A 27711-nucleotide genomic window follows, 5' to 3' on the forward strand; every position below is an offset into this window, starting at 1 on the left:
AAGGTGCCAGCAGCAGAAATTTATTTCATCTCTCTTCAGAAAGTGGGTTCATCTGGAATGGAAACCCCCGTAGTCACCAATGCCTCAGTATGGGTCCATTCACAGGATGGCACAAAGCCACCAAGGCCACCAACCCCAGAAGGGCCGGAGTCAGAATCCCCACCCAGGCCATCTGCTTCACCTTGTAGGGAGGGCGCATGCGCAATGCAAACATCCCGCCCTTGCCGTCGTGCCTGAAATGCCTCTCCAGGGGTTCAATTAGAACCATTCCAACGGTGCCAGTCAACAGCCAGGCTGGTAGGTGAGTCACTTCTCTCCCATGAGCCTGCTTTTCTCATCTAGAAAATGAGATTAAAGCCAGTGTTCACAAGATTCCTTCAGGCTCTCACAAGCCAGGCTGGAAGTTTCCATGGAACCACAGCAGTCCTACCCATGACAAGCTCGCTTGGGTTCTGCGCTGGTCCCTTGGCAGCAAGTCCTGTTTCCACCTGCCCGTCTTTTCCTTGGGTCATGTGACACAGTGGCTGTGGAAACATGGAGTATGACGCTCTAGATGAAAGAAGGATGCAGTCTTGTTATTTCCAGTCATCGAGTTTTCCTGTCACCGATACTGATGCTGAGGAGACGCTCAGCTTCTCTCCCTCCTATCACTAACAGAGCACTCCTAGCTGAAGGGGACGCTCTGATGTTGGTGGAGAGCCGCTTGTTGGTTCCCAGCCACCTGGCTAGCTTAGCCCCGAAATAATCACACAGAAACTGTATTAATTAATATTAATAAATCACTGCTTGGCCCATTGGCTCTAGCTTCTTATTGGCTAACTTTTATATTAATTTAACCCATTTCTATTAGCCTGTGTATCGCCACATGGCAGGGATTTAACAGATAATGTTCCCAGCGTCTGTCTCCAAAGGCTCCATCGCTTCTCTCTGACTCCACCCTTCTTTCTCCCAGCATTCCATTTAGTTTCCCCCCACCAGCTCTGTTCCCCTATAGCTCTGCTAGAGGCTCAAAGCAGTTCCTTTATTAACCAATGACATTCACAGCATACAGAGGGGAATCCCACACTCTGATGTGTGAATTACCATGGCAACAACTGTCTGAGCTGATTTACAGGAACTTAGAGGCAGCTTGAACACCTGAACCCCCCAGCCATTCATGTCAGTCCATGTAGGCCTGGGTACCGCTTGGATGTCCCAGAACTCAGACCTCCACTCTTGGGTAATGCTGATGCCATTCTTCCTGAGCACGTGTTTGCTATAAAGACGAATGCTATGTACTCAGAGACTTCTGATCTAACCCACAGCCAGCTTTCCCCACCCCTGTTTCTTACCTCATAATTATTTTTGAATCCGGGCCTCACTAAATGGCGCAGCAGGAGCAAGTAAATGCCGTGAAACTTGACGGCTTGAGTTCAATCCCCAATCCCAGATGAAAATGGGAGGTGAGAATCAGCTCCGCAAAGCTGTCCCCCGAGCAGCACAGAGACACCGCTGCATGCATGTGCGCATATGCATCACACGCTCACATTCATGTGATAAAGATTAATAAAACAAAGTCTTTCCTTCAGTAATAAGGGCTGGAGAGATGGCTTGGTGGTTAAGAATACTCATGGCTCTTGTAGGGGATCCACGTTTGGTTCCCAGCACCAACATGGCAGCTCAAAATCAGTCAACACTCGAGTTCCGGGGATCAGTTGACCTCTTCTGATCTTCAGAAGCATCAGACACACACGGCGCACGTGCATGCTGATACACAAAAAGTAAATTGTAAAATCTGGGAAAGGGGTATCCATACCCTTCTCCTCAGGAATGCGGGTTGCAGATCTGGGACTCCACCTCCCCATGCAGATGCTCTCGTGAGTCAATTCTTTTGCAGACCTGTGCTTCGGTGGGTGGCCTGCTGTGCTCAGGAGGAGCCAGCCTCAATGGGCAGCAATATGTCCTGGAGTCTGGAACATGCTATGAAGCTCGCTCGTTAACTAAACTATTCTGAGGCTGGGTCTGTAGAGCGCCTACCTAGGTTCCACCCTAGCATCAGATAAACCGAGCTTGGCAGTGGACACCTGTTATCCCCGCTCTTCAGAGCTAGAGACCTTGGAGCTACACAGAGTTCTTTTCTAGTCTCCCTGCAGGGAATCTGACTTTAAGACGAGGGGCTGGCCTCAAGGCTTCTCTCAGAAACCTCAGTAGAAGCCACCCCTACCCCCCCCCCCCCCCGGGCCTCATAGCTCCTGCTTTCCTCATGTCTGCAGCATCCAAGTTCTCCTTTGGTAAAAGCTTGCTGCACCTTACACCATGGCTGCCATGGCCTCTAGGTGTCTGGGTAGCTGGACCTGGTAAGACATCACCTTGGAGAGCTCAGCTGCTCTCTGTTTAAAGTACATCTTCCAAATGAGTTTCAGCTTTACACCCAAGGGGCTATAGTAAGCCGGGTCTCAACAATTCCTGAGATGGCCTGAAAGCACCCTTTCTATTGTCCCATGCAAATCTCCTGGCTTCTTTTCAATGGCTGCAATTGCCTCCCCCCCTCCTCCACTTTAACAGACACATTGTGTGGCCTCTAAATGAGCCCTTTGTATAGCACATTTTTCACAGATTTCTGGTCTACCTTTCCTTTCAGTGCTCACTGAAAATCTGGCTAAACTGAGTCATAACAGGTCATAGTCTGAGCGCTATGCTACCTTGAACCTCCTCCTCCAAATCACTTCCTTATGTTGGCCTTACTCCCCACTCAAACATTCGAGACACAAGCACAGTGTAGTCAAATTCTCCGCCAGAATGTAACGGGAACGGCCTGTGGTCCCATTACTCCAGGCTCGCTCCCATCTCTGACCTCGCCAAGACCAATATAACGGTCCCAGTATTCTGATCTCCCAAGCTCCTACAGGAATCCCCTGTTAAGAGCCGCCTACAAAATTCTAAGTCTTCTCTAACACACATATCCCCAAATTTCTAAATTGTACCCACATATCAGTCCCAAAGAACAAAGAAGCTATGTTTAGTGGTTGGGTCCCAGAATCACCCCACAGTGGTAGTTACTTTGTGATGTCAAGGGAGGAAGGGTTGTTTGGATTGTTCCATTCTGATATGTCGACAGAGGACATGGCAGAGGGAGGCTGCTCACACCACAGAGAGCCAGACGGGAACCAGACACCACAGCTCAGCCACTGTATCACGCCGTCCCCACCACGATGGACCAAAACCACGAACCAAGAAAAATCTCTAACTTCTGCCTGGCATCCTCTCACCACAATGCAAGAGTAATGCAGCTGCAGAAATTGACCTGGAAACCAAAGTCAACTCTTAGATGTTGATCCGAATAAACTGACGAGTAGAAGTAATTTAGAAAGTGTAAAGCGAGCTTAGATATGTAAATTTAATAAACATCGCCATGAAAAGATCTCAGTGCTTTCCTTAGCTTCATAGGGAAGAAATGTCTTAGGTGGTGGCACAAGCTGATAAGCCCAGCACTCAAGAGTTGGGGGTAGGAGGATTTAGAGTCCAAGACCAATCTAGGCCACATTAGCAGTGCCAAGTCAAGTGGCCTATGAAAGATTTACTTTAAAAATAAAGAAATAGGGGCTGGAGAGATGGCTCAGGGGTTAAGAGCACCGACTGCTTTTTCAGTGGACCTGGGTTCAATTCCCAGAAGCCACATGGTGACTCACAACCATCTGTAATGAGATCTGGTGCCCTCTTCTGGCATAAAGTCGTACACACATACACACACACACATACATACACACACACACACAATAAAAATCTTTAAATAAATCAAAAGTTTTACCTATTAAAGCTGACATCGATACAACAAATTATAAAGTGTCTGAATTTTTAAAATTAAAATAAATCAGCCAAAAAGAAGAGAAAAAGAAGTTAGAACCAGGAACTAAGAACAATAAAGTGGTGTATAGGGCTGGAGAGATGGCTCAGCGGTTAGGAGCGCTTGCGGCTTTTGCAGAGAGGGTTTGGTTCCCAGCACCCATACGATATCTCATAGGAAAGGGCACAGCAGTGCCCTCATCTGTTCTCTGTGGGCACCGAATGCATGAGGTGTGTGTACAGACAATCATACAAACATATATCCCATAAACTAAGATAAGAAAATTACCCATCAATTTGAAAATACCTACTTATTTCAATATTAAAATGATCTAATCAGAAATGTACTCTGTTATTTAGTACAAAATGTGAATTATTCAAACATCTTTAGGTTATACTGACTTATTGAGTCCTAAAACCTGGTGAAACCAGGTTCACAGAGGCTGTGTACTCAGTATGGAGCAAAGATCGGCAAAATGGAGGTGGAACTTGGAGAGGCCTCGGCAGTTAGGATCACTGACTGGAAGCTAAAGTTTGTAAATCTTGTAAAGGATTTTAGTTTGGTTTTCAGCTCCCGATGTGGTGGCCCACAACTATCTGCAATTCCAGTCCCAGGGGATCTGACGCCCTCCTCTGGCCTCTCAGGGCACTGCATGCATGTGCTACACACATATGTATGCAGGCAAAATACACATACACATACAATAAAAATAATCTTTTTTAAGAAGATAAAACAAAGCCTAATCTAAATATGATGTCTCAATAAACATTTCCCATCTTAGTTGGTAACATGTATGATGCATTTTCAGACTTTTAAGAAGCCTAGAAGTGTCGGGCAGTGGTGGCTCACACCTTTAATCCCAACATTCAGGAAGCAGAGGCAGGAGGACCACTGTGAGTTCAAGGCCAGGCTGGTCTACAGAGTGAGTTCCAGGACAGAGAAACCTTGTCTCAAAAAACAAATAAACAAACAAACAACAATAACAACAAAAAGGAAGTAGAAAGCAAGCAGAAAATATTAACTCTATTCAGCAGAAGTCAATCATGACTCACAGCTGCGGCTCAATGAACACCAATGGCTCTGTCAGCCCACCTCTTGGCCCAAATCCCCGATTTTAACAGAAAATCTCTGGTTAAGAAAGGCTTCATGCTGGGCAGTGATGGTGCACGCCGTTAATCCCAGGACTCCCAAGATAGAGTCAGTCCGATCTCTGTGAGTTTAAGGCCAACCTGGTCTACTGAGTGAGTTCCAGGACAGCCAGAACCGTTACACAGAGAAATCCTATCTCAAAAAACCAAACCAAATCAAACAAAAACAAAAAGCTATGTTCCAGGCAGTATCATAGCCAACAAGACTGAATTCAAAGCATGAAATTTCCTAATTGAGTTTTTCTTCCTAGTTTTGGAGGCTCTGAGAAACCTCTTTCCTGTAAATTATTTAAGTTACATTGGGGAGGCAGAGGCAGGTGAATCTATGAGTTTGAGGCCAGCCTGGTCTATATAGCAAGTTACAGGCTAGCCAGAACTAGATAGTGAGACCTGCTCTCAAAAAAAATTTTTTTAATTATACTTAAATTATACTTATTTATTGGAGCGTATATGACATAGCTTGGGGGGGGGGGCAGAGGACAATCAAGAGTCTCTGTCCTCTCTTTTGACCATGTGGAGGACATCTGTCTCGGCAGCAAGCCCCTTTACCACCTGAGCTGTCTCACTGGTTCCATAACCTAAGATCTCTCCCCCTCTCTCTCTCTCTCTCTCTCTCTCTCTCTCTCTCTCTCTCTCTCTCTCTCTCTGTCTCTCTCTGTCTCTCTCTCCCTCTCTCTCCCTGTCTCTCCCTGTCTCTGTCTCTCTCTGTCTCTCTGTCTCTGTCTCTCTGTCTCTCTCTGTCTCTGTCTCTCTGTCTCTCTCTCTGTCTCTGTCTCTCTCTCTCCCTCTGTCTCTCTCTCTGTCTCTCTCTCTCTCTCTCTCTCTCTCTCTCTCTCTCTCTCTCTCTCTCTCTCTCTCTCTCCAGTGTCTCACTCTGTGGCCCTGGCCCTGGCTGACCTAGAACTCACAGCGACTCCTCCAATCTTTGTCTCCCTAGTACTGGGATTAAAGGCTGATTTTATAGCCTCATTTTTAAGGAGAGGTCTTGATGTTTAAAAATATCATCTGTTGCTGCTGCTGGAAAGATGGTACACACTTGAGTGTTCCCGAGCATGACAGTGCACACTTACGTGTGCTCCTGTGTGTGATGGCGCACACTTGCGTGTACTCCTGAGTCCTTAGGTCCAAACGCAGGAGGATCACTGCAAGATTGAGGCCCGCCTGGGCTGCACAATAAGTTCCAGGCCGGGGCTACATAGTGAAACATTGTCTCAAACAATAAACCCAAAACGAACAAAAACCCATCAGGGCCACTGAGAAGGCTCAGCAGGTAAAGGCACTTGCCCCCAAACTCCACAACTTGAGTTCAATCCCTGGAACCCACAGGTGGGAGGAGAGACCCGACTGTGTCCCCAGCCCCGTTTCCACAAACTGAGTAAAAATAGATACTCCCCTGTGTCCGCACCCACCTTCATGTGCTCCAGCCCCCCCAGTGCTGCTGACATCCTGGAACGGTTTGGGATCAGTTGCTATGCAGGCTCTCCTTGCAGCCGCTCCATCTGCCAAGGGCTTTTCTTCCTTGGGGAAATGCTCCTCTGTGATTGCCCGGGTTAATCAGATAGAAGGCATTTGGCTGGCTTTCCAACCTCCTAAACTAATTTTTTTTCCAACAAGTAAAAAAGGCCCCAAATGAGGAGAATTATGGTGTGCTGTCTTGCCAGGGGGAGGCTGGGTAGGCTTGCACTTCTGGTCAGAAAGACAGAGATGGTCCACTTTGTGCTTACAAAGTAGGTGGCTTGTCCCTCTCTTAAGAAATATTACCACTGCTAGCCATGGCTTAGCATTCACACGAATTCAATGTTCCTGTTTCCCTGCCAGGAACCATCTATTTCAGAAGCCAGAGTCTCTCAGCCTTTGAAAAGGCTGCCACACATCCTACCAGCACAATCTCTTGTAAAAAGATGGAAGCAGAAAATGCAACCAACTTGCTGAGTTTTGCCTTAACTTCTAAACACATCTCATCACCACCACCATCGTCATCACCATCATCACCACCATCATCACCATCATCATCACCACCACCATCACCACCATCATCATCATCACCACCACCATCACCACCATCATCACCACCACCATCGTCATCACCATCATCACCACCATCAACACCATCACCATCACCATCATCACCACCATCAACACCATCACCATCACCATCATCATCACCATCATCACCACCATCATCATCACCACCATCATCATCATCACCACCATCAACACCATCACCATCATCACCACCATCACCACCATCATCACCACCATCATCACCATCATCATCATCACCATCATCACCACCATCATCATCACCACCATCATCATCACCATCATCACCACCACCACCACCATCATCATCATCACCACCATCATCACCACCATCACCATCACCATCATCATCACCACCGTCATCATCACCACCACCACCATAACCATCACCATTATCATCTTGAAAATTAACATCTTGTAACTCTCCCATCCCATAATGCCCCTGCCGCTAAGCCAGGATCTTGACCTGATAGTTGTCCTTTGGCCCAGGCAGATGATGGCAGGAGACATTTGCTGGCACTGGTGTTTCTCCAAAGCAGGGGAGTAGCTGGTAGTGGTGTGATGTCGGTATCAAGGTTTTCTGGGTGGAGCCTAAAGCAGGGCCCCTGTTCTCCTCCAACAGCATTGTTCTGTGTGTTCTGTGTGTTCACAGCATGTGAAAATGTCCGGGCATTCATTAAAACCTTGATCCTTTCTGGGAGGAGACAGCTCATTATATTCACAGACTAAGAATTAGATACTGAGCCAGGCATAGTGGCAAACACCCAGTGTTTAATCCCAGTGCTCGGGAGGCAGAGGCAGGGGGTTCTCTCTGAGCTCAGGGACAGCCTGATCTACATGGCAAGTTCCAGGCCAACCAGGGCTACACGGCGAAGCCGTGTCTCAAAACAATAAAGAATTAAACATTGAAGGTTAGGAGCTAGATTAGCCAGTAAATTCTTTCTATGTAAAATGAGGACCCAAGTTAGTCTAATTGGTGAGTCCCAGGCCAATGAGAAATCCTGTGTCAAAAACCTAGGTGAACAGCATCTGAGGAAGGACAGTGGGGTCACCTTCTGCCCTCCTGCATATGCACACACAGTTGCACACGCAGACAGACACCTGTGACGTTAAACAAGAGTTAGCATCCCCAAGGCCTACCCTCGCAACCCAGACAGCGTGTTCAGGGTGGCAGAGACGCTCCTTGGCCAGTCCCTTCTGCATTCTGAGGAAACCAATGTCCCAGAGAAGTAGGGCAGAAATAAATCTGGCCCTACACTGTGCCCCAGTTGGTTGTGGCTCCCATGGGGGGTGCTCTTTCACCGGATCCAGTGGGAAAGCGCTGAGCAGAGCTGTGTGAACGGGACTCCTGCGCTCCATGGAGACAGGACCCATAAAAGTGTCTTCTCCCATTTTCAAGGTAAACAAATGGCATTGCCACTAGGAAACAGAAACGCCGAGAACCTGGAAAAACTACCCAGGCAGTAATTCTTTTCAGCTTCCAACTTCATTATGTCCATTTACCAAAGTCAGTGGACAAAAAAGGAAAAAAAAAACCAACATCACAATCCCAGCTTCTCAAAGGCCTATGAGCATAGGATGTGAAGTCACTAATCTGAGGGCTCCCATTGCCTTCAATATGTTTTCCTTTCTTTCCCCTTGCACAAGCAGATCAGGTAATGTGGGCCTTGAACCCTGTGTTACCAGGGATGCTGGCCTAAAATCCACTGATGACTGGGGGGGGGGGGGGGCGTGAGCGTGGTAACTAGCATTTTCCCAAAGTGAAGCCCCTCAGGGGATGACTATGCTAATTCCCTTCACTTTGTGCATGTGTGGGAAATGTCACAGCGTGTGCATACAGTTGCATATGTCAGTTAAAACATCTCCCCAGGCTTGGGTCATGAGACGGTTCCGCAGGTTAACACGCTTGCCCCTGAGTTTAAGGTCCCAAGTTCAACGCCTGGGTCCTGGAGAGTGGAAGGAAAGAACTTACGCCTGCAAGGTGTCCTCTGACCTCCATGTATGCACTGTGACATGCACACACATGCACACACATACACAGAGTACACAGAGAGTAGGAGGGAGCTGGCGTCTCAGATAATTTGATGAGAAACATGTCGAATCATGGGAGGTGTCAAGGGCTCCACGTCTGTGAGTTTCCTAGCACTATGGGGGGTCAAACTGAAAGGCCAGTCAGGTAGCCTGTCACTAAGCAAAAAATCAGGTTTAGCCAGGCGGTAGTGCACGCCTTTAATCCCAGCAGTTGGGAAGCAGAGGCAGTAAGATCTTTTGAGTTTGAGGCCAACCTCGTCTACAGAGTTCCAGGACAGCTAACAGCCAAGGCTACACAGAAAAACCCTGTTTTGAAAAAGAAAAAAAAAAAAAAAAGAACGAGGGCCACATTTAGGATAATGTGTTTGTTTTGGCCAACACACTGAGTGCGTGAGGCTTTTGCACGTGGTCAGATCGTGGAGGAGACGGTGTGCCTCATGATGTATCTTCACCTCTATTTTTTTTGCCTGGTGTGGGATGGACCTCAGGACTTAAGCTTACTCCCAGCCATTACCAATACATTTATGTGTTTGTTTTTCTGAGACAGGGTTTCTCTGTGTATCCTTGGCTGACCTGAAACTCACTTTCTGTAGACCAGGCTGGCCTGGAACTCACAAAGATCCACTGGTCTCTGCCTCCCAGGTGCTGGGATTAAAGGTGTGCACTACCACCCAGCAACTAATAAATTTTTAAGCTAAGTTTTGTAATTTTGCTTCTGACATCTGCATTAAGACTTGCAGTTCTCTGTCTTATTTTTTTCGATAAACACTCTGGATATCCAAAAGCCCCTGGGATGTTTGTAGGTTTGAAGTCTTGTTCCAGGAGGGCCAAGTGGGCAGTGACTATTTTGACATAGTAAAGTCATCGCCTTGGGTGTCCACACAGTAGTGGGTTGCCAAGTTGAGTGGTCATTCTATTCAAGCGAGTCCATATTGGTCGTGCTAATGTATATTCACACTAGACACCTGGACGGGCCACTCCCACAGACCAGGTTACAGTGACGTGGCAAGGAGGTAAGTGTGCTTGTGTCAGGTAGAGGAGTCACACAGAGATTCCCGGGGCTTTGTCAGTCCGTGTTCCGTCACTGCGACAAAGCACCTGAGCCAATCAGCTTCGAAGGATAGAAGCTTTGCTTTAGTAAACAGCTTCAGGGCTGTCAACTTAACTTGGTTGGCTCTGTTGTTTGGTGGCCATGGCCGGGTGGCTCATCAGAAGCCACAGAGACACACGAGAAGAGGTTGAGGGGTCAGTACCTTTGCAATGGGACTGAAGAGAGGGCTCATTGGTTTAGAGCATTTACTGCTCTTACAAAGGACCAGGTTTAGTTTCCAGCACCCACATGGCAGCTCACATTCCTCTATAACTCCGGTGTAAGAACCAGACATACGTGTAGTGTACGTAGATACATGCGGGCAAAACATCCGTATACAAACTGTTTGGAAATATATCTTTTATAATTTATTTTATTTTCTGTGAATTGGTGTTTTGCCTGCATATGTGTCTGCATGAGGGTGTTAGATCCCCTAGAACTGGAGTCACGGACAGTCATGTGGGTGCTGGGAACTGAACCCAGGACCTCTGGAAGTGCTCTCAACCCCTGAGCCGTCTCTCCAGCCCCTCTAAGTACCTAAATCCATTTCTCCTTCTCCAGCACAACAGCAGTGATTGATACTCCTCCCACTAGCCTCCTCCTCGGAAGCTTTCACAGCCTCCTAAACATTCCACATTCAGAACAAAGACTGTAACACACAGGCTTCTGGGGGAACATTCCAGATTCAAGCTAAAGCACAGCCAATGTGACAGGCGACTATTCCATGAGATCATCCAACAGCTCCTCCCGTGAGTCTCTCCTTTGCTCACAAGGATATGATGAGCCTCGTCACCATGGCCAGAGCAAGCACACACCCTCACACCCACATCCGGTCCCCACGAAAGGGAGTGAGAAGGGGCTGAGGAGAAGGCTCAGCAGATAAAGTACTTGCTGAACAAGCTTGAGGAGTAGACTGGGAAGCTAGCCAGCACCCACCTAAATACTGGGCTGGTACAGGGATGCCCATCTGCAATCCTAATGCACAGGAGGCAACGACAGGACCCCTGAGGGAAGCTGGAGAGTTAGACTGGTCAAACCAACACACTGGGCTCACGCGAGAAACTTTACCTTTGATATGGTAGATGGAAAATGACAAAGAAGATACACACACAATCACACTCATACACAGGGAGATACACACAATCACACTCACACACAGGGAGATACACACAATCACACTCACACACAGGGAGATACACACAATCACACTCACACACAGGGAGATACATACACAATCACACTCATACACAGGGAGATACACACACAATCACACACAAGGAGATACACACAATCACACTCTCACACAGGGAGATACATACACAATCACACTCATACACAGGGAGATACACACACAATCACACTCACACACAGGGAGATACACACGCAATCACACTCACACACAGGGAGATACACACAATCACACTCACACACAGGGAGATACACACACAATCACACTCACACACAGGGAGATACATACACAATCACACTCATACACAGGGAGATACATACACAATCACACTCACACACAGGAAGATACACACGCAATCACACTCACACACAGGGAGATACACACGCAATCACACTCACACACAGGGAGATACACACACAATCACACTCACACACAGGGAGATACATACACAATCACACTCACACACAGGGAGATACACACGCAATCACACTCACACACAGGGAGATACACACATAATCACACACAGGGAGATACACACACAATCACACTCAAACACAGGAAAGGAGGGAAGAAGGGAGGGAGGGAGGGAAAAGCCCGGGCCAGCAGCTCCCTGAAGGGACCACTCTAGTCAGAGACTGAAGCAGGGAGCATGGCTGTGCCTGAGGGAGGCTGGGTTAGCAACTGTCAGTGTGTGGCCAACCAAACACAGGAGGCTTCACTTCCAAAAGAAAGAAGGGAGGTGTCTGAAAAAACCAACAGTGACCACCACAGACAGGAGGTAAGCCGGGATGTCACCAATGTGGTCTCCAGTCAAATGAAGCAGCAGGAAAAGAAACAAAGGCACAACAGGAGAAGGTCATGGTAGAGGGAGACCCCAGGCGGAAGGTGCCATGGGCCGATGCAGATGGAGAACTTGGCCTTGGGCAGGAAAAGCGGGGAGAGGGGGGGGAATGAAGGGAAGTAGGGCCGCTCGCGGCAGTAGGAGTCTGCTGGACAGTTTCCTTTAAAATCAGAGACTGAGCCTTCTGCCAGGACTGCGTAGGAAGGGCTGAGTGAAGTCTGAGAGAGGAAGATGGTTTAGAAACAGTCCTTGTTGCCAGGGTGGACCAGACCCCAAAGATGGGAATGAGAGCCGGTGAGGTTGGTGGCCATTGCATATGGTTCCCATCCTGGCAACTGAAGACTCCAACCAGCACGCAGAGCAAGCCTGGTCCAGGGTTTGATCTCCTATCCCACGGTGAGTTCTGGGGATTACCATCCTGCATTGCCATGCCTAGTTTAATGCCGAGCTGGGAACCAAACCAGGGCTTCTTGCCTGGTAGGCAAGCGCTCTACCTGCTGAGCCACACCCCAGCCAACGCGTACTGTTGAGAAAGCTGACAGTTGGGTGTCTCTGTTCAAAGTCCACATAAGGAAGAAAACAAATAACTAAAGAGGACTCTTACATGGGAAGGACAACCATTGTGACCTGTCTCCCAGAACCCGGCATGGCTGTGCTCGCTCGGCATGACAGATCTGAGGACAGGACCAGGGAGCACCGATATTCCATGAGGTAACTTTGGGCTGTTTTAATGACTTGACTTCATAGATGATCACATGTATTTAAAAATAAAACCAACATTGATCACTGTGGGGGCAAAACAGGGATGTCTTGTTATGTTCAGAGAGATGTCACAAGGCGGAGGAGCCAGCCTGACTGTGGAGGAGGGAAACGTGGATCCCCTGCTGTGGGAGCTCTTGAAAGACACTGTCACCAGGCTTGGGTCATTGGGAACTGGCGAGCACCATGGGTGAAGAGTTTTATGGCCCATAATAGTTTTCTGTAAACGAAAATTACTTGCCCTTGCCGGGTAATTTAGTTTTATCTGAGTTAATCCAGGAAAGTGTTATTCATATAAACGATGACATACACAAGTCCATGAGTAAGTGTCACCGGAGACTTGAAGAGGTACTGTTGTCCTGAGTTCTGGGATGGCCGCCTGAGGCAGAGGGTGTCTGGAGGTTGCCCATGCTGTTTCCAGGTGAAGTTCATGGGACAATGATGGTAGCCTGGGACACAGAAGTGTTCCCATACTCTTTTCCCTCCCAGAGTTCATGATGCCGGGAACTCCACGTCCAACGAAAGCAAAGATTCTCCACTTCTCTTGAGTAGACTTACTTCGTCCAGATGCCATGGTTCCAGAGACGGGGTAACTACAACCCAAGCAAGGACATCCTCCCTTGATTAGATCTCAACCAGGCCTTCGGCAAATTTCTGCAGTGCCCAGTAAAGGAGCGAGGAGGCTTCTGCTGGACTTCATGTGAACCCAAAGTCCAGCCACATTCATGGCTATCCTGGGTAGCATGAGCACCCACCACTGCCAAAAGAAAAGGCTCAGAGCAGCCAAAGGCTGCCTTTCTGAAACGCTGGAGAACAGAACTCAGCTGAGTGGTAGGGGTGGGGCTCAGGGCCTTGTGAGGATCAGGACAACTCTCAACAGCTGGACTCTTCCCTGACTTTCAGTGTGAGGGCCAGGCAAGGGCGCTACCACTCCCAGCCCCTCACTGAAGTAGTCTAGACAAGCACCCCAATGCTAAGCCACACCCCAGCCCCTCACTGGGGGAGTCTAGACAAGCATCCCACAGCTGAGCCACACCCCAGCCCCTCACTGGGGGAGTCTAGACAAGCACCCCATGGCTGAGCCACACCCCAGTCTCTCACTGGGAGGAGAGGCAATACAAAAACCTTACAGCTGCATCACACCCCAGACCCTCATTGGAGAGAGGGCTAGGTAAGTGCCCTACAGCTGAGCTGGGCCCCCAGCTCTGTCACAAGCAAGCCAAAGGTCCTCCTCCAGGTCTTTGCTGATAGTGACTGCACAGTATATGTATAGTAACCCGAATATCCAACACATGCTCCCTGCAGTGTAGGACTGTGTATCAGGGGAAAATAGCGACCTCCACCCTGCTATTGTGGCTAAAATAACCAGAGGAAAATCATGTTTTTGATGGATAAAATAACACCCTAACCCCACCCTGGCCCTTCATTCCTTGGGGACAGTTAAGCTGATTGCCTCAAGTCTCCGAGGAGAGAATGGAAAACATACATCAGCCGCAGGCTGTGAACCAAGCCGTCCGCCGGACGTTAGCTCACTGGCTGCATTAACTATACAAATGACTCACAGCCATCACAGAGTGCATAGCATAGCTGGAGGGCTAGTCGACTGCCCCAGAGCCCTGGCTGTCCCTACAGAGGACCCAGGTTTGGTTCCCAGCACCCACAGTGTGCAGCTCACAACCCCCAGGAACTCCAGCTGCAGAGATTGCTGCCACCCTCATCTGGCCTCCACGGGGATCTCCACTCATGCTGCGCACATCCAGATAAGCAGGCATCTACACATGCATGAAGCAACTGGGCATGGTGGCGTTAGGATCACAAGCGCATTCTTCCGCGGCACAGCTGGCATCCCGCCTCTTGCTCATATATAAGTCTCTAGCTTAACTTCAGTCTTTTCAGAGAACATCAGTGCACAGACTGGGTCCTCTAAGGCTTCGGGGTTCAGTGTTTATGTTACTGCTTGTGAAGGCTTGAGCAACTGGGACGTCCTCGCTAACTGTAGGAGCCAGAATTGCACAACATGGAGGAGGCACAGGCTCCAGTCTTTGTCACCCTGAGTTAGATACATTTTTCCAAAGTACAAGTACCCAGGACCAATAGGGACACTGGGCCCATCAAAATTAGGAACTCTTATATTTTTTTAAGATTTTTTATTTACTTATGTATAGAGTCTTCTGTCTGCATGTATCCTGCACACCCGAAGAGGGCACCAAATCCCATTACAGATAGATGGTTGTGAGCCATTGTGTGGTTGCTGGGACTTGAAATCAGGACCTCTAGAAGAGCAGCCAGTGCTCTCAACCTCTGAGCCATCTCTCTAGCCTGCAAAATTAGAAACTCTTGTGCAACAGAGGACACTATCAAGAACATGAAGAGACAGGGGTGGAGAGACGGCTCCAAGGTTGAGAGCACATACCGTTCTTCCAGAGGACTCCAGTTCAATTCCCAGCACACCATGTTGGGCGACTCACAACCGCCTGTAACTCCAGTTCCTGGGCTATCCAATGTCTCTACCTCTGAGGGCACCTGCACTCAATGCCCATACTTACACAGACACATACACATACTTAAAAATAATAAAAACAAATCTTTAATAAACCTTTTGGTTCCACTATTGCTGTGATGGAACTCCACGACCAAAGCAGGTTGGGGAGGAACCGGTTGACTTGGCTCACACGCCCACAGCACTGTTCAACACGGAAGGAAGTCAGGACAGGAACTCACACAGGGCAGGAGCCTGGAGGCAGGAGCTGAGGCAGAGGTCATGGAGGGGAGGTGCTTGCTGGTTTGAACTCATGGCTTGCTCAGCCTGCTTTCTTATAGAACCCAGGACCACCAGCCCAGGGCTGGCATCACCCACAATGGGCTGCCCCCTCCATCAATCACTAATTAAGAAAAAGCCCTACAGCCCAGTCTTATGGAGACATTTCCTTAATTGAGGTTCCCTCCTTCCAGATGACTTTAGCTTGTGTCAGATTGACATTAGACTTTCCAGCTGACCCCTTGTTAACCTGACACACAAACACATCATTGTTAAGGGTACAACCTTCCCTTTCTCCCTCATCCCTGAGACGGCACAGTAATATAAAACATTTTGTAAGTTCAAAAAGTCCCACAGACTTACAATTCAAATACTTTAAAATTTTTAGTCTTGCTGAGCAGTGGTAGCACACGCTTTTAATGCCAACATTCAGGAGGCAGAAGGTGGGTGGAATCTCTGTGAGTTCAAGGCCAGTCTGGTCTACAAAGTGAGTTCCAGGACAGCTAAGGCTACACAGAGAAACCCTGTCTTGGGAAAAACAAACAAACAAAAAAATTACTCTCTAAGGTCTGGAGAGATGGCTCAGTGGTTAAGAGCACTGGCTGGTCTTCCAGAGGACCTGGGTTCAATTTCCAGCACCCACATGGCAGCTCACAACCATCTGTAACCCCAGTTCAAGGGCTTTTGACATCCTCACACACCCAGGCACGTAAAACATCAATGAACATAAAATAAAAATAAATTATAACTGGCTGATGGTGACACACACCTTTAATCCCAGCACTCGGGAGGCAGAGGCAGGGTGATCTCTGTGAGTTCAAGGCCAGCCTGGTCTACAGAGTGAGTTCCAGGACAGCCAGGACTATTACACAGAGAAACCCTGTCTCGAAACACCCCCCAAAATTTTTAGAATTATATATATTTGAAAAATTTAGTCTCTAAAAAACCCAAAGTGTCTTTTAAAATCCAAAGTGTCTCAACTGTGTTCCTATAAGGTAATTAAGTAACAAAATACTTTACAACCAACGGGAAGGACCACAGCATACTCCCAATCTGAACGAAGCACAACCAAACCCCAACTGTGTAAATAATTCAGCGTTTAATGACTAGGGTTCATTCTTTTCGCGAATCCTCTAAAGGGCCTGGGTCGCTTCTCTGGCTCTGCCCTCTGCAGCACACACAGCCTGTCTCTAGGCTCCGACCGGATCTACTCCACCACTGCTGCTGCTCTTGGTGGCCATCCCATGGTACTGGCATCTCCAAAACTGCTGGGGTCCCTTCCTGCAACTGGGCTTCACCTTCACAACAGCCTCTCCTGGGCTCCCTTCAGGGGCTCCAATCCTGCCTCACAGTCGCAAGGCAAGCCTCAGCTGCTCCCCAGCACCCCTTCAAGCCTGCAAAACCAGTATCGCCTCTTACACTACCAGAGTCAGCTGGCAGCGTGAGGTCCAACCTCGGCTGCCTCTGGAACACGGCATCTGCATCTGCGTGCAGACTCTGAGGAAACACTTCCCAGAAAACTTTACCTCAACAATGATGGTCTCCTCTTCATCACCACCAGTTTCTCAGCTCCAACAGACCAGCGTCCATTGTCCCGGTAAAGCAAAGGTTTAGTTTCAGTGGTGCTGGCATCTTGTCAATCACGGTTGATTCCTCAGCTCCAGCTGACCAGACACTACAGATTTTTACAGAGATAACCTGGTAGAGTCTTTGCTTCCCTCTGAAACCTCACAAGCCAGGCTTCCATTGGCTGTGCTGCTCTCGGTGTTCTTATCTTCCAAGCTCCTACGGAGCAGCCCGCTGAGCCCTCCACACTCAATGGCTCTTCCAGCCCAAAGTTCTTCTGCGATCCTCCCAGCACATGGTCAGATCATAGCAATCCCCCAGTGTGCTGGTACCACTTTATCTTAGTTTATGTTACTATTGCTGTGATGGAACACATGACCACAGCAAGTTGGGGAGTAAGGGTTTATCTGGCTCACACTTCCAAGTCACTGTTCATCATTAAAGGAAGTCAGGACAGGAACTTAAGGAGGCTAAGAACCTGGAGACAGGAGCTGATGCAGAGACCAGGGAGGGGTGCTGCTTACTGGCTTGCTCCCCATGACTTTCTCAGTCTGCTTTCTTATTGAACCCAGGACCACCAGTCCGGGGACAGCACCACCTCAATGGGCTGGGCCCTCCCCCATAGATCACTAATTAAGAAAATGCCCAATAGAATTGTCTACAGCCCAATCTTATAGAGGTGTTTTGTTTTGTTTTGTTTTTTAAGACAGGGTTTCCTCTGTGTAGCTCTGACTATCCAGGAACTCCTTTTTTAAATATTTATTTATTTATTTATTTATTATGTATACAATATTCTTTCTGCATGTATGCCTGCAGGCCAGAAGAGGACACCAGACCTCATTATAGATGGTTGTGAGCCACCATGTGGTTGCTGGGAATTGAACTCAGGACCTTTGGAAGAGCAGGCAATGCTCTTAACCTCTGAGCCATCTCTCCAGCCCCAGGAACTCCTCTGTAGACCAGGCTGGCCTCAGACTCACAGAGATCCACCTGCCTCTGCCTCCGGAGTGCTGGGATTAAAGGCATGTGCCACCACCACTTGGCTCTGGAGTTATTTTCTTAATTGAGATTCCCTCCTCTCGGAAAACTTTAACTGTGTCAAGCTGACATAAAAGTCTCCAACAGTCTTTGAATCAGTAGAGAGTGAAGAGATAATCCATTGTACAGGAAGGGAAAATTACAAAAATGCATCAACCAGACTCCATACTACAAAACACGGCACAGCTCAGCCACAAACACATAGCGGACTGGGGGGTGGCTCAGGGGCTAGAGCACTGGCTGCTCTTCTGAAAGGTTCAGTTCCCAGCACCTGCACGGTGACTCACAACCATACATAGCTCCAGTAGCAAGGGACCTGGTGCCCTCTTTTGACCTCCCTGGGCACCAAGCAGAGTAGTGCACATTCATGCCTTCTGGCAAAACAAACAGTCAGACACATAAATCAGTTACAAAACATTTTTGAAAAAACACACAGTGTTGGGGGCTTGAGTTGGTCTGTAGAACACTGGCCTGGCAAGACAGAGCCCTGGATTTGAACACTGGCCTGGCATGGCAGAGCCCTGGATTTGAACACTGGCCTGGCTTGGCAGAGCCCTGGATTTGAACACTGGCCTGGTTTGGCAGAGCCCTGGATTTGAACACTGGCCTGGCAAGACAGAGCCCTGGATTTGAACACTGGTCTGGCATGACAGAGCCCTGGATTTGAACACTGGCCTGGCTTGGCAGAGCCCTGGGTTCGACTCCCAGCAGAGCACAGGCCTGTAGCACAGACCTGCAGGGCCAGCCCTCAGGAGTTAGAGGCAAGATCAGAAGTTCAAGGTCATCCTCAGATGCAAAAGTTTGAGGCTAGCCTTGGCTATGCGAGGCCATCTCCACAAAGATGCGCATCACAAAGTATGGACGTGTAGAGATATGAAAAGTCCAAGGAAGAATCTCAAATATTATTTTAAAAAGTGTTTGAGTGGCTACTTTGGGGTTGCTTTATTTGCGTTCATTCCAATAAACTGATTTAAGCAAATAGGTATAAGCAAATATCTCACTAGCATGCAAACTTGCTTTCATATTTAATAAGTAATGAAAATTAGATGTATATAGAATTAAGACGTTTTTGTTGTTTTGTCTTACTGTTCTGAGTTTCTAAACGGCAGGCAGTGGGGGTGGGTGACAAGTCAGCATGCTTTTCAGTGCTTAGTGTTTGACTGCTCTGTCTACCCATCATCTATCATTGTCTGTCTGTCTGTCTACCCATCCATTATCCATCCATCCATCATCTCTCATCTAACTATCTACCTGTCTGTCTGTCTGTCTGTCTACCTATCCATCCATCCACCATCATCTATCCATCCATCATCACCCACCCATCTACCATCTGTCTGTCTGTCTATCCACCCATCCAACCATCAACCCACCCACTTATCTATTAATCATCTGTCTGTCTGTCTGTCTGTCTGTCTACCCATTCATTATCCATCCATCCATCATCTCTCATCTAACTGTCTATATACCTGTCTGTCTGTCTACCTATCATCTATCTATCTGTCTGTCTATTGAAGCAGAGTCTCACTCTGCAGTCCAGGTTCTCAATCCTCCTGCCTCAGCCTCTCACCACACACAGTTTAGCTCTCTGATTTTAACCTTTCTGGACGCTTCTGTAGTCTGAGTGAAATCTCCCTCCCTGGAGCCTCTGTGTGTCCCCAGATCTCCCCTGTCATCCCAGCTCAGCCTGTTCCCGTGTGACCTGGTGCCATCCACCCATCCACCCACACAAGACTGTCAGTTTTGCCACTTGAAGTCTGGCTAGGTTCATTGGCAAGGCCTCTGCAGTTGGAATTTTTATAAACGTGTTGTGTTCATAACTTCCGACTTGCCATGGCTTCACCCTCCTCCACAGGTCAGGTGGAAGCAAGCAGTTTACGAAGCTTTCCCCTCTTGCAAGTGGAAAATTGGCAGCCGGGTGATTTAGAAGTGAGTCGGAAAGTCTGGGCCCTGCTGGCAGCAATGCCCTTTGGAGGGTGGGAAATGTTTACGAGTTTTGTTTATAAAAGGAAGGGAGTTGAGCTGTGTTCACAGGGCTCTGGGCCCCAGACCCCTTCTGACCTTCTAGCCTTCCAGCAAAGGGCAAGAGGTTCAGAGAAGGCTTGAATCCAAGGAGAAAGCAAAGCCTGGGCAAGGTCGCCCTGATTCTGCCCTGACGCTACACCTCCCAGAGTTCCCAGCATTATCCTTTCTAGAATGTTCTGAGATTAGCAGCTCTGCCTCTACAGTAGGGAGTATGTAGATATCTTGGTGCAGGCAGGATGTCTCTGAGCAGCTCCGCTCCACCCTGAGGACAACCCAGGCACCCAATTTCTCTGTACACTGGACTTCTCGGAACTAGAGAGCAAAACCAGAGCTAAATCATGTCAGGGTCTGCTCACCGACTCAGCCTGTGTCAAGAGTGTGCCCTTTTAGGCCACAGGAACACCAGGGTACACAAGTGGGCATTTCACACGCTCCTGTAACTCCAGTCCTAAAAGATCCAGTGCCCTCCACAGGTCTCAGCCTCCTGCACGCACAGAGCCACATAAACTCATTCAGGCGAACAGACACACTGCCTTAGTGGCTATTCTGTTGCCGTGAAGGAACACCATGACCAAGGCAACTCAAAATAAAGCATTTAGTTGGGGCTGGCTTACATTTTCGGAAGTTTAGTCCATTATCATTATGGCAGGGAGCATGGCAGCAGAAACATGGTTCTGGAGAAGCAGCTGAGAGTTCTACATCCTGATCCACAGGCAGCAGGAAGAGAGATCCTGGGCCTGGCATGGGCTTTTGAAACCTTAAAGCCCACCCTCAGTGACACCTCCAACAAAGCCATGCCCCCAACCCTTCCCAAACAGTGCCACTAACCGGGGACTAAGCATTCAAACAGATGAGCCTATGGAGACCATTCTCTTTCAAACCACCACACACACAAACAAATTAAACCAGATCAGAGATGGGAATGAAAGCAGAAAGGGCCCCAGAATCTACTCTCTTTTGGAATCTTGAAGGACCCAGCACTTCACAACCTAGATGGCTCCAAGAATGACCACAGACTCAGGACTGCTGCTACCAACCAGAGAGGAGGTCTCTAAAGACAGAGCAGAGCCCCGGGCACACCAGGTCCCTAACCCTCCCCTAGGGATACCTGGTCTTTCGTGTGTCTCACTCATTAGGACAGGACAGGCTGAGGCCACAGCCAACCTAAGAAGCTCGGTGACTCCCTTCAGCCCTGCAGCAGCTGGGGATCCAGGCTGCTGCTGTCTTGAGGCTCCTGCAGAGCCTTCCTCTGGGACTCCATGGTCTGTGAGTAATACTGCAGCCCCAAAGCTGTTGGCTTGGACTAAAGCACAGAATGGATTTGGGAGTGGGGGGGATCCCTAGCAGCAGTTCAAAGCATTGCATACGACACACAAGGACTACTTTAACCACCGCATGAACGCCTATTTGCTCTTTACTCCCAAACACCTTGAACTAACGGAATCCTTACTATGGACCGGCAGAGGGCTCTGAGGACAGTAAAGCATTCCAGATGCTTCCATGACAAATGATTCTCAACACTTCTCGGGCGTGTACCAATGTGTGTTTCAGGCATGCCCGTGTCTGTGGGGTCCAGAAGCCAGCGTCAGGCATCTTCCCTTGTTGATGTCCACCTTTTGCTTTGTTTTGCTTTTGTTTTTCAAGAGCAAGTTTCTCTGTGTAGCCCTGGTTGTCCTCGAACCTGTTCTGTGGACCAGGCTGGCCTCGAACTCAGAGATTCTCCTGCCTCTGCCTCCCAAATGCTGGGATTAAAGGCGTGCACCACCATGCCCAGCTCAACTCCCACCTTTTAAAAAATATATGTGTGGCCGGGCAGTGGTGGTGCACGCCTTTAATCCCAGCACTCGGGAGGCAGAGGCAGGCGGATCTCTGAGTTCGAGGCCAGCCTGGTCTACAAGAGCTAGCTCCAGGACAGGCTCTAGAAACTACAGGGAAACCCTGTCTCGAAAAACCAAAAAAAAAAAAAAAAAAAGAAAAAAAAATATATGTGTGCTTGCCTGAGCTTATGTAAACCATGTTCACACAGTACCCACAGAAGCCAGAAGAAGGTTTGGGATCCCCTGGAAGTGTAGTTACAGAGGATTGTGAGCTGCCCTGCAGTCTGGGACCCTGACCTCTGGAAAAGTAGCCAGTGCTCTTAACTGCTGAGCCATCTCTCCAGCCCCCTCTACCTTATTTTTTAATACTGAACCAGAAGCTTGAAAATCATCAGACTGGCTAGCCAGCAAGCTCCCAGGATCCACCTCTGTAGCACTGGGGTTGCAGACCTGAGCCAACAAACATGGTACTGGCAATCCATATCTAAGCCCTCACAGTTGTGAGACAGGCCCTTCTGTTAGTGCTCAATCCAGGCGTTACCTCACTGCTCCCCACATCCCCTCTCTAACCCACCTCTCTCGCTGGAGGAGCAGTCAGCAACAGCTTCTAGTAACTTCTGCCCTGGCCCTTCCCAGGCAGTGCCGTGTCAGCGGGAGCTGGCGCAGATGTGATCTTTCCTAATCTGGGCCATGAAAAGTCTCATGACAGAAAGCCCCAAGACAGAGATGGTTCCCAGAGGCCACAAGAATTGCTGAATGGCAAGATCTGAAGGAAGAGGGGGAGTTTTGAACCAAAGGAAGAGTAAGGAAGCCTTCATACTTCGAGGCATCTGGGCAAGGGTGGGAAGATAGTGTTGCATTGTGGGAAAATACGGAAGGAATCTAGATGATGTGGGGGAACTACAGATGAAAGACATGTTAGGTATACTCACTGTGTGTGCGTGTGTGTGTGTGTGTGCGTGCGTGCATGTGTGTGTGAAAGTATGCATGTGTGTGAGCGTGCATGCGCGTGTGTGTGCGTGCGTGTGTGAGTGTGTGTGCATGTGTGTGAGCATGCATGTGAGCGTGCGTGCATGTGTGTGTGTGCTCGCGCGTGTGTGTGCATGCGTGTGTGACAGAGCGTGTGTGCATGTGTGCTTTACTCTTCAATGTCTGAAGTCTCTGGGTTCCACGGTTCCATGGGAATCTAGACACTTAGGATATTTGCTTTATAAATTCAGAGGGGCTGTTCACCTCTCTCTGCAGAAACGGGGCCCACAGAGTCACCTGTGAGGACTAGGTTGGCAGACAGACAGAGGTACCTGTGGGATTTAGAATCCCCTTCCTGAAGTCTGGGGAGCCCATCATAGATTCACAGACATATTCATGGTGGGGTGTCTGCTGGTGTGTGTCCAGCTACAGGAACTGAGGGTTGTTTAGGCCTTAGCTCCAACCTAAGATGACACAGACCAGAGGAGCGTCAAGTAGGGTAGGAGGGACAGAACTCAGGTTAGAGCAGGTTCCTTCCCAGCAGGCCCTGCGGCAAAGAATCGAATTTCTCTTGAAAGAGAAAGTGTCTGCAACCCAGGAGAATCTGATCCACTGAGCTTGTTGGAGAAAGAGAAAAGAAGGAAGGAAGGAAGGAAGGAAGGAAGGAAGGAAGGAAGGAAGGAAGGAAGGGAAGGAGGGAGGGAGGAAGGAAAGGAAAGGAAAGGAAAGGAAAGGAAAGGAAAGGAAAGGAAAGGAAAGGAAAGGAAAGGAAGAAAGAAAGAAAAGTAAACAGAGTAAAATAAAAATCTCTTCAAGAACAGCGTAGGCTGTGTTGGGCCCGCAGCGGAATTTCACCCAGCAGCAGACACTGTTTTGATCTGAGAGCGGACTGTGGAACTCCAGAGGGAGGCTTCCAAGAAAGAGAGAAAACAGCCCCATTCAGGTCGCGTAAGTAATGAGGTTCTGCCTGTTGGCGACCTGCATGCTGGGCCCCAGTGCAGTGCAGTGAAGGGGATAATGCACCCCAGAGGTGCAGTCACTGAAGGAGAAAACAGGGGGACATCGCGGCAGGAGGGAGGGCCCGGGGAAGATTTGTGGCTGTGGACTGTGGGGACCCGCCTTGGCTAGTCAGGTTGAAAGGGTGCTTTACATGCAGACAGAATACTGAGAATACTGTATACATACTAACTAAATAAGTCTTTTTTTAAAGATTTATTTATTTATTTATTATGTATACAACATTCCTTCCATGTGTGCTTTTGCAGGTCAGAAGAGAGCACCAGATCTCATTATAGATGGCTGTGAGCTACCATGTGGGTGCTGGGAATTGAACTCAGGACCTCTGGAAGAGCAGCCAGTGCTCTTAACTGCTGAGCCATCTCTCCAGCCCCACTAAATAAATCTTTTAAAAAAAAATAAAATGGAAAGCAACAGGAAGTTGATATCAACCCTGTGTGCACGCGTGCACGTGCACACACACACACACAAGTCACTGAAAACACGCTAATGGAATCCACTCATGTGTGAGAAACCTTTACCCAAGACCCCAGACTCTTCACTGAGGCAACCAAGATATCCAGGCCAAATGATGGTGTCAGGGTGTGAATGGCTCGGTCCCTCAGAGCCCAGTTGCTGAGTCTTTGACCCTCAGGCAATCGAGGCTGAAGTGGGGTGTGGGCTTTTCCATGATGGTTGGGGTTTGGGCTAAAAGCCTCTTTGAAGCCACAGCCTCTACAGGGGACAGGCCAGCCCTTGCCAGTAGCCTGTCTGCAAACTTCTAATCCCCAGCTACGCAGACTCCACTTGCCCAAGGAAGTTTACAGACCTCAGGCTGCCAGACTCTGGGACCTCAGAGGGCAATGGGGATGGCGTAGCCTTTATCCAGGTTATGGGTGCCTCCTAACTGTGTGTGTCCCTACTCCCCCACACCCCTCAGGGTGACAGCCTGGCTCTGGCCTGTGCTGTGGAATGCCCACCAACCACATGCCATGGAAGGTTCTTCCTCCTCAGAGCCCCTGACATGCTGTCTGTCTGTCTCCCATGGAGTTGAGGATGCCTCCGGTACTTATCCAAAAAGATCTCCTCAGTGTCTCCCTGAATCCCAAGCCCCTAACCTCTCAGCGACAGCGACTCCGGCCTTCTGGGGGAGCAAATTCTTTGTACTCTTCGTTGTCCAGCAGCAGGGGGCGCCCGCCAGATCTTGGATTGGCCTCCAGAGCCACGGGCCAAAATAACCTTGTGTTCTTAATAACTCACTTACTCTTGGGAATTCTGATATAGTAACAACAAGAAGAAGAGATTAGGAAAGATGAGAATAGGTGACCCCAGCCGGTCCCTGAGAAAATCAAATACAGGGCCGAGGTTTGCAGTGCCAAGAAACTAGGGCATCTGAAGCAGCAGTGGGTGGGATCCGGTGCTGTCAATCAGTCCCCGTCAGGCAGCGTGGCGGGAATATTTGCTGAGAACTAGATCTGCCAAGCATTGTGGAGCTGTTTAGGGACAAGGGACAAAGAAACAACACTAACAGGGAAGCTGCCCGACAAGACCCGCAAGTGCTGAGAAAACAAAGGGGGGGGGGGGGGGGAGCTGGAGTGAGCGTGTGCTGGAAGGTGCAAGAGGGAAGGGTTGAGAGGAGGCATGCAGGGGTGCAGGGCCGCTCCGTCTAGACCCACCTGAGCCTGGACCAGAGTGGAACCAAGAAACCGAGGTGGAGAGCAGAAAAACCCAAAGATCACAGGCACTGCTGGAGCTTCAGTGGGGAGGAGGAGGGAAGGGGGTTGGGGTTGAGGGGAGGGTGGGGTGGGGAGTAAGGGTAGGGTGGAGGTGGGGTGTCAGGAAGACACGGAGACAGATAACCGGGGAATAAAGAGTCTATTAGAGTTATTAATCCAGTGGACAAACAGGCAGACAGAGAGGCTACTGCATGGGGTGGGGGTGGGGCTCTTATGTTTTTGGAGGCTTGAAGAGGCTCATAGCAAGAGTCTGTTGTCAGTGTAAATGTGCATGTGGCATTTGTACTGGTGAGTATGCCCCATGCTAGTTCACTGCAGTACATATAAGATCAAAAGTTGATATCATGGTGTTTTGCTTTGATTGATTCTCACCTTTTAAAATAATTTTTAAATTGATTTATTTGTGCATGTGTGTGCACATAGATGATGTGTGTGGATGCACACATACCATGGTATGGTCAGAGGGCAACTTTGTGGAGTCAGTTCCTCGCTTCTGTCTTATGAGATCCCACCCAGGTGACCAGGCTCATGCTACAAACACCTTTACCTGCTGAGCTGTCTTGCCAGCTAAACCTTCCTTTTTGAGACACGGTCCCTATCGAACCTGAAGATCAGCACTGTGGCTATCTGGCTGGCATCGAGCCCCCAGGGATGCAGCTGCCTCTGGACCCCTGGTGCTGGGATTGCAGGCACACGCGATCACGCCCAGCTTCTTTGTGTGGAGCGAACTTAGGTCCTCTCATCTGTGTGGGAATCACCCTTTTCTTAATGTATATAATACAGATACAGGAAGACTCATTCTGAGACCTGAACAGAGAAGGGCCAAGAACAGAGACATGTAAATGAGGTGGAAGGCCTCACTCCACCAGACGTGAAGACCTACCACAGAGCCATGCACACAGGAGAACGGACAGGTTACATGGACCCCAAACCCTTAGGAATTTTATCTATGATAGAACTGCCCCCTCAGTACCATGAAGAGGGAAGATCCTCTCCATGGGTGACACTTAGCCAAGTGGGTATGGGAGTGGGACACTTACCTCACACCAGGAACCAAGCCATTCTAGTAAAGGGCTCATCAAAGTGACCACAACATTGCTGGACAATTACACCAAAGATGTCCACAGCCCAGAGGAAAGGGAGGATTTCTCCACCAGGACCTCAGGGCAATTCCAAAAATAGCATCAACGGACTTCATTTCGCTGCCATCACCACCTTGCGAAGGACTCTCCTGAGACATTTGGAGACTTGTAAGTAGCCAAGACAGACAGATGCCCAGCAGAAAGATGCACAGACACTTGGCCAGGCATGCTACGAAGGAGATACTGAACCAGCGGTAAGCAGTAAGCACGAAGTGTTCAAGTCCATGGGTCACCTGGAATGTCTATCAGGACTTTTGTCACCTCTCTGTCACCTACCAGATGGTGGTGAGTTAGTGAACGGTCCTCGCTCCCTTCAGAGGTGTTGATGAGTATGGTCTTTGGGGAGACTTGGAAAAAGATGTCTGCTCCAAACCGCAGCTTCTGAACATGTGCCCTGCAGGAATGCCCCATGGTTCACCCAGGCAGGGTTATAATGCCACAGCATTGTGTCCAGTGAGCCTGCAGAACAGTTAAAAACCTGAGCCAGTATCCCAAGGCACGCTCGTGGAGTGGAATGTATTTGGTATGGAAAGTGAACTTGAGCATTGTGCAGTGTGGACACAGATAACCTTCTAAATCAAAGCAGTTGAAACCCAGCATCGTGGCCCATGCCTTTAATCCCAGCACTCGGGAGGCAGAGGCAGGCTAGCCTAGTCTACATACTGAATTTCAAGCCCGGTAGGATGGCATAATAAGACCCTCTCTCAAAAAGTAAAAGATAAAATCATGAATTTAAAAAATGA

The 27711-nt window shown here is 48.9% G+C and overlaps 1 long non-coding RNA gene across 1 annotated transcript; it reads right to left on the bottom strand.

Moving 5' to 3' along the window:
• LOC119816052 lies at positions 1 to 27330 on the bottom strand. Its single transcript, XR_005285682.1, has 2 exons — positions 26867 to 27330; positions 1 to 549 (listed from the first exon to the last, which is right to left on the bottom strand). It is a non-coding gene; the product is annotated as an uncharacterized LOC119816052 (long non-coding RNA).
• Between the last annotated feature and the right edge of the window lie 381 nt (positions 27331 to 27711).

Source organism: Arvicola amphibius, chromosome 6 (assembly GCF_903992535.2).
Source record: "Arvicola amphibius chromosome 6, mArvAmp1.2, whole genome shotgun sequence".
Lineage (NCBI taxonomy): Eukaryota > Metazoa > Chordata > Mammalia > Rodentia > Cricetidae > Arvicola > Arvicola amphibius.